Genomic DNA, 8,049 nt, shown 5'->3' on the forward strand with positions numbered 1-8,049 from the left:
TAGCAGTTTCCATAGGAGATAACCTAGTATAGGCTCCAGTGATCTTATTAGGAATTTCTATTACTCTTGTACTAGATGCTGGGTTGCACCACAGACTCCCCTTCAGGACAGAGGCAGAAGTTCCTTCAGCTGCCAGGAGTGGTGGCTGCTGATAGCTCACAACTGAGCCCCTTCCCAGTTTGCTCTCCTCTGAAGCAAGCTGCCCAGCTGAAATGACACCTCTCTGTGATCAGTTACCGCCAGTGAATGGTTGGTGCATGGACACAAAAGCTCCTTTGCTTCAACTAGGGCAAATAGAAAGGGCCATCTAAATAGCTGTCCATACAGTCAGCTGAGGCCTTGTGATTGCATCGTAGTTTGGCATCTCCCTGGGGCCACTTCTGTTTTCTGCACTTGGTCACAGGTGTTGTTCTGGACAGCACTCTCGCATTAACTTTCTGCATACCAATCTCTAGTCTCACTGTATTCTCTGTGGAACCCACCTCGGGAAACTCCAGATATAATTTGAGACACTATAGCTAGCCTATTTTAGCAACGTTTAACATAGAATTTGGAAAGCCTAAAGAGTACATATGATTAGAAGTGCTGGCTTGTGCTCGCTGTGGTAACAAGTTGGCATCTCAAATTAAGTGCTGAATTACTAAACCAATTTATATTCCACTGACAAAGAACTGGAAAGGAGAGAAATTGTACTTGAGCTGTGATTCAGCTGTCCTCAAGCTTTGCCAAGCCCATCAATCAGTTCTGGTCACTAAGTATTAGGGGCTCTATCAGTAAGATTGTATCAGGAAGTTATGTTATGGGAAAAGAAAACAGAACGAAAACAAAAAAATATCAAAGGTTTAAAAAGCAATGACTGTTTATTTCTTGCTCATGTTATAGATCCACTGTAGGTCAGCAGGGGGAAGAGGGATCTCTTCCAGAGGGAACATGAGCTCTGGGATGGTCTAAAACCAGAATTAAATTGCCCCACCCAACTTGGGCACCTGGGTGGCTCAGTCAGTTGGGTGTCTGACTCTTGATTCTGGCTCAGGTCATGGTCTCATGGTTTGTGGGATCGAGCCCCGCATCAGACTCCGAGCTGACAGCACGAATCCTGCTTGGGATTGGGGTTCTCTCTCTCTCTCTCTGCCCCTCTCCAACTCGTGTGTGTGTGTGTGTGTGTGTGTGTGTGTGTCTCAAAATAAACAAAATTTAAAAATAAAAACTAAAATAAAATGTTCCACCCAAAGTAAAATAATTTACACTCACAATTTACCACAACTGTTAGCCATAAGGGGCTCAGGAAGTACAATCCCAGAGGTGCCCAGAAAGCCAAGGAAGGAGCAGAAACTGGAATAATTGGCAGGCTGCATTAATGAAGATTTGGGGAAAATCTTGGAATCTAGAAAATCAATAAAATTTTTTAAAAATCTGGTCACATTGGTAGTTGAATTCCCAATTTTCAATGAAATTTTTAAAAAGCTTGGTAGTAAGTAATCATCGATCCTTTATTATCTTTCAAATCACATTTGCACTATTTAGATTTTATATTTATTTTATAAGCATGTGTTATGTAACTCCTATGATTGTTTATGAAAAATCTCTGGAATGTTTCTTTACATACATTTAAATCAAGTTGGAGATACAGGCATTTGAACTATATAGGGGAAGAGAACAAACACAGGATGGGGCGATGCTAAGTGAGTGCAAAAGAGCAAATTGTTAAGTGCCAAGTTTCTATGTTTGAAGCTGGACAGGACAAAATTGTACCCTCTATAAGTATACTTGAAAATACTGTTCTGATCTGAGACATATGGAAGAGCTAGATAAAGAAAAGTGAATGTTACATTATTGTTTTTAAACCTACTTCTTGACTTCCATTCCCCTTCCCATTTAAGACCCTTCTATTTACATTTAATTTTTCCCCATATGTAGACCACGAATCTTTATGTGCTTAGGATAAATTATAATTAACTGAAAGCTGGTATCATTGCCCCTTGAAATCAGAAGCCATGCTCTTCTGGTATTCTGTACACTCTCTTCCCAGTTAATGATGATTTATGGTGATAATTATAATAAATTGTACCTCTAGTGCATCTTACAGCTTATAAAGCAAGTTTACATACACTATTAAGGTTATTTCCACAACATTCTCATGAGATAGGTTCAGAAGTTTTAATAAAATGATTCCCATATCATAGATAGAGAGATTGAGGCAGAAAGAAGTAAAATAATTCAATTATACTTGCAGTTATTCATAGCTGTGAACAAACCACCTTGAAATGGTGGCTTAAAATAATGACACTCATTTAGTTTGCTCATCTGAAGGTTGACTAGGCTTAGCTAGTCAATCCTCACTTGGGGTCATGCAGTGGTAGTTAGGTGATCACTGGGGCTGAGGTCACCTCAAAACTTTTACTCCCATATTTGATGCCTGGGCTGGGAAGACTCAAACATCCAGCATGAGAACTGTTGGGCTTCTGAGGCCTAGCTCTCTCTGTGGTCTGTAAACAGTCTTTCCACTTTGGATGTGGGCCACCCCAGGAACGGTTGTGAGCTTAGCAAACATGCCTGTCTGCAATGGAAGCAATCCCTGAAGGTGACAGCTGAAGACTGTCTGCCAATAGGACATCCAGCAGCTGAGGCAACATGTTCTTCATTCAAGGAGAATTACCTCACTTTGGCTCCAAATCCAGTACTCTCCTATTATACCACACTGTCTCCACTAATATAACATCACTAACCTGCAGACAGTAATAAATGTTATGAATTACTCATACAGTAAAAAAACACACAATCGCACTGGGACACTTTGTTACATAATTACATGCAACACTTTGCATGTGCATCTATTACCAGAACACACCATACCTTACTAATTTGTAGGTATCAATGAGATCACATGAGCGTTAGCACTCAAATCTTGCTCCCTTCAAGTTCCCACGTGCTCCTCAAACAATTCCAGCTCCTTTCCTTTCAGAGCAAACATCCTTGAACATATGTGGGAATACCCCTAGACGGGATATAAGGACAACAAGTCAGTCCAGGGAGCCGCTGGCCGTCAGCCTTTACTTACTGCTCCAGGCTGCACTACCAATGTTCTTAGCCCTAATTTCAGGCTTTCTGCAGTGGAGATTCATTGCTGTGATCCAACTGGTTAATCCTTTATCCAACTGGTTAATCAATGTTTCCATGCAAGTCAACGTCTCAAAATTTACTTATCCAAAATCAAACATTGATTTTGCCCACTGAAACCCCAGCACTCTGTGTTTCAGTAAACAGCATAATCGTTCTCCAAAACCTAGAAGTCATCCTGGATTCCGTTCTTTTGCATCCTGGGTGTAAACACCTGAAATTACATTATTTATTTACTCATCTATTTATTTTCTGTTTCTTCCTCCTAAAATTATAGCTCTATAAGAAAAGAAAATTCATTCCACTCCTATGTGTCCAGCACCTGCAAAAACTTAGGACTATGATAAATAAATTGGTAAAGAAGTTAACTTCTAATTAAATTCTTTTAACTAATTCAGGATTCCACAGCCACCACCAGCCTTAACAATTCTATAGAGATGCTGCCCCAAGAAGATGGACCTGCCCTAAGAAGAGATAGCTCTTGGTGGCCTTAGAATCAGGCCATCTCTATCACCGCTATTTATTGAATACCAGCTACTCTTAAGATTTGCTGATGTCACAGCCAGGATCACTAACATGATGGAGATTTCCCAGCTTCTGGCCTCCAAAACTGTTTTGTCTTTATTTTAATGGCACCATGTCCAGTGGCCTATGGTGGCAAAAGCCAGCATTACTACCGCCACTACGCTAATGCCTCTGCACTGGTGAAGTATGTTATGTTCAGTTGTAAAAAGAAGCATTCCACCGCAGAGATGTTGGAGTCCCAAATCATTACTGAGTCTAGTGAAACAGACCGTTCAACTGACACACAGCCCCTTTTATTCTCCCCGGACCTATACACAATCATAGCTGGGTTAGGATGGATACAGATAAAAACTTAACACTGAAAGCAGCCAGATTCCTTTCAGACTAATTCCTGCCATTCTTAAAGAGAATTCTCTTGACTGAAGCCCTACTGTCCATTACAATAGCCTATTTCCAATTTAACACAATCCATCCTTCACTCCCTCTCCCTCTTTCTCCTTTCTACTTTAACAAATATTCACAGAGCACCTATTCTGTTAAATACTGGGGAAACAAAGATGAATTACAGTCTGTAACCCCAAGGTACAGGTATCTCCTTGGAAAAGTGCAAAAAAAATGGTTTCAGCTTCATGATAAATATATTTATGTTCAAGCCACAGTGGGTCACAAAGATAGGAGAGGTCAATTCTTGGTAATTAATAAGATCTCAAATCAGTAGGAGAAACAAGTTGTACCTGGAGATACGGTTAAATTTTCTTCTTTAAGGTGATACTGGAATGTTGGAGGCAAAAGGAGAAAAGGGGATACAGGCAGTTGCAGCAGCACAGTCAAAGCCATGAAGAGGCAGCCTAACTCATGACATAAAGTATTCCGTCAGTCATGTATTGAAGTATTATATCAATTTGGACACCTGCAGACTTGTCTTTGTCTTCCATTAAAAAATGTATTGGGGTGCCTGGGTTGACACAGTCAGTTAAGTGTCTGACTCTTGATTTCAGCTCAGGTCATGATCTCAAGGTTCGTGGGATTGAGCCCCACATGGGGATCTGTGCTGACAGCACTGAGCCTGCTTGGGATTCTCTTTCTCCCTCTCTTTTTCACCCTCCCCCACTTGCACTTGTGCTCTCTCGCTCAAAATAAATAAATAAACTTTAAGAAAATAAAGGGAGAAACACAGCACATTGAAAAATATAGAGTACTCTATGTAAAACTATGTGTATACAGCCAAATAAAATATACATGAAATATAAAAATATCTTTCCTATCATAATGAAGCACAATCTACGTTTTCACTTAGAATAAGAGTTAGGCTTTATCTAGCACTGATAATTGGCAGATATTGTTCTCAGTTTCTAATGTATTACATCTAATCCTCAAAACTATTTCCCTGTATTTACAGATGGGGAAACTGAGGCTCGGGGAGATTAAATAATTTGCTCAAGACATTTTAATAAATGCCTAGACTGAAATCAAACCCAAGAGGATTATGGTAATTATTGTGGTGTTAAGTAAATACCCAATTTAGTTATCTATTCTCCTGTTAATGCTTCCTTCAGTTGGAGAAACAGACAATGATATTTTAATAGTTATCTCTGTTTGGTAGGATTTTGTAGTTTAGTTTTATTCTTTCTTTACTGTTACAATAAGGAAAAATTAATATGACTATGGCTCTGCATGTTTCTAGCAGACACCCTCTTCCCATATTTAATTTTACCAGATGTCTGGGCGGCTCAGTCAGTTAAGAATCTGACTGTTGGTCTCAGCTCAAGTCTTGATCTCAGGCCTGTGAGCTCAAGCCCTGTGTTAGGCTCTGTGCTTGGTGTGAAGCCTACTAAAAAAAAAAAAAAAAAAAATATATATATATATGTATATGTATATATATACATGTGTGTGCGTGTGTGTGTGCGTGTGTATATATATGCATATACACACACGCACACACACACATATATATATATACACATACATACATACAGGGTTTTTTGAGGATCTTTTTGAGGATCCCTTCTTACTCTGAAATTCTGTATCTTGTACGACTTGACAGGAGACAGAATACTGTATGCAGAGGGTCTATATAATATTGAGTCTAAAGTTCATGCTTATATATCATTTCTAGAAATATATCATAAAACCCAATTTTCTCTAGAAAATACAAAAAAAAAAGACACAAAAAACACCCACCTCAGAGGACAAACTAGAGAAACTGAAGGGAATCATTTTGGAAAAATGGTATAGTAGAAAAAACATTTTTCTAAGAAGCAGGACTGAGTTACATTTCAGGATTTGCTACATTCCGGCTGTGTTGAGAAAATGCTTTCCCTCTGATTCCCAACTCTCCCTCTGATTCTCCTATCATCAATGAGGCAGTTAGGAAGTGAAGAGGTTAATGTCTTGCTGTAATATCAGGCAAACTCGATGCTACCTGGAACATCAGAATGAGAGCACTAGGCAAAAGAGGTTTATCACTTTCTGGGGGATGGAGGGAGGATGGGGAAATTTGCTGACTCCTGGATGGTCACACAACGCATACCAAAGGTGCCTCATTCCAAAGACAAAATGAGCTTTTTAATATAAATCTTTCTAGGAGAATCTGGGGGTGAAGGGGTAAGGATGTTTAGTGATTCCCAGGCTACACAATTCCGTGAGTCTTATCCTGTGAAATCTGTATGTTTATTTGCAGAGGACTCACTTGGAGATAGTCAATCTTTAATCACACATTCCCTCCGTATGGAAGCAGGGAGGGGTGCCCCTTTTCAATATTCCTGATATCTTCCTCCCACAGAATGAAACAAACCTCTCTTGCTGCAAACCATGGTGGAGGAATTGATATGGTTCTTCCCTACTGTGTAATGATGATCCATAATCTTGATGAAGAAAGTGTCTGGCAGCTACGTAGCTGAGTATACCCTGAGGTCAAAGAGGAGAAAGGGATCACAGTATGTTACTTTATAACAAGAAAGCATGTAACTTACTTTAAGGAAAAAAATGTGGACAAAGGGAACTCTCATATGCAGTGAATGAGCTGTAAATTGGTAATGTCTAGTGAAGTTGAAGGTGTATATTCCCTACAACTCAGCATCTTCTTTTCTAGCAGAGAAATTCTTCCATGTGTATACGAAGAGAAATGTTCAAGATTTTACGGCAGCACAGCACTGGTTGAAAATGGAAAGAATTAGAAATAATTGAAATGTCCATCAATAAGAGAAACAATACATTGTGGGATACAGTCACAAAATAGAATGCTATAAATATATAACAGTCAAAATAAACAAACCAGAGCAACACATACGTTAATACAGGCGATGCTCACAAACATAATGTTAAGTAAAACAAAGCAATTTGCAAAATAATACCTGTAATAGGATATCATTTATATCAAGCTTAAAATTCTGCAAAAAATTATATGTTATTAGAGATAAATGCAAGTATGGAAATATTAGAAAACCTAACTATAAATGATAAACATTGAATTAATGAGACCAGATTACCTCTGAGAAGGAGCAAAGGTAATAGAAATACCAAGGATTTTAGAGAGAACCCCAACTACAACAAAAGCAAATATGGAATAATGTGAAAGTATGAAAAAACCAGGTCCTGAGCATATGATTTTTATGTTATTCAGTATTGTTGTCTGAGTTTTTGAACTACTTCATCTTGAAACATTAACTTAAAAATCTTAAACATTATATGTAGCACATTCAAGCTTGTGTATTTTTTAATGGGTATAAAAACTTGCCTTTGACATGTATAAAAGATGAGATGCCAATCACATGGTAGAAACACTGAATTACCACCTCAGGATTCTGTAGAAACATATGAACCTATAAAAGGAGATAAATTAGGGAAATTATGGGTTTCATTATGATAGAAGATTTTATTCTCTTATTGAATGAGAGAAATTTTATCCATTTGTATGACTCATATTCCAGCTCTGAGTTTTACTACATATATAAACACAGGTATTTCAATTTTGTCTAATTTACCCATTTCTAAAATTGACATATTGGTTTGTTTGGATTTTTTTTTCAGATTATTGTTGCAAAGCTCTTTGACAAGAAAAGGTAGCTTCTAAAATCGTAAGTAAAGTCAGCATATTTGTTTGGCTACTAAACCCTATGTGTGCTTTATTTCAGCAAGTAAAACTCACAGGAATGCATTCTCACCATGTCTGTCTAAGACACATTGAGGCAGTGAAGTTCGAAGGTGTTATGTTCCTGTAGATTTCTATTATAGTAAAAATCCTTGAAGCATGAGAAGTGTGTAGCCATACTGATTTTCTCCCAGCGTGCGATGCAGAATTTATATACTCTATTTCACTCCCATAAAAGAAAATCTATTGCCAAAAATAATGGTCCTGCACAAATTATATATTGAAAATGATCAAATACCTCCTTTTAAAATTCCCAC

The sequence above is a fragment of the Neofelis nebulosa genome, chromosome 12, assembly GCF_028018385.1.
Source record: "Neofelis nebulosa isolate mNeoNeb1 chromosome 12, mNeoNeb1.pri, whole genome shotgun sequence".
NCBI lineage: Eukaryota > Metazoa > Chordata > Mammalia > Carnivora > Felidae > Neofelis > Neofelis nebulosa.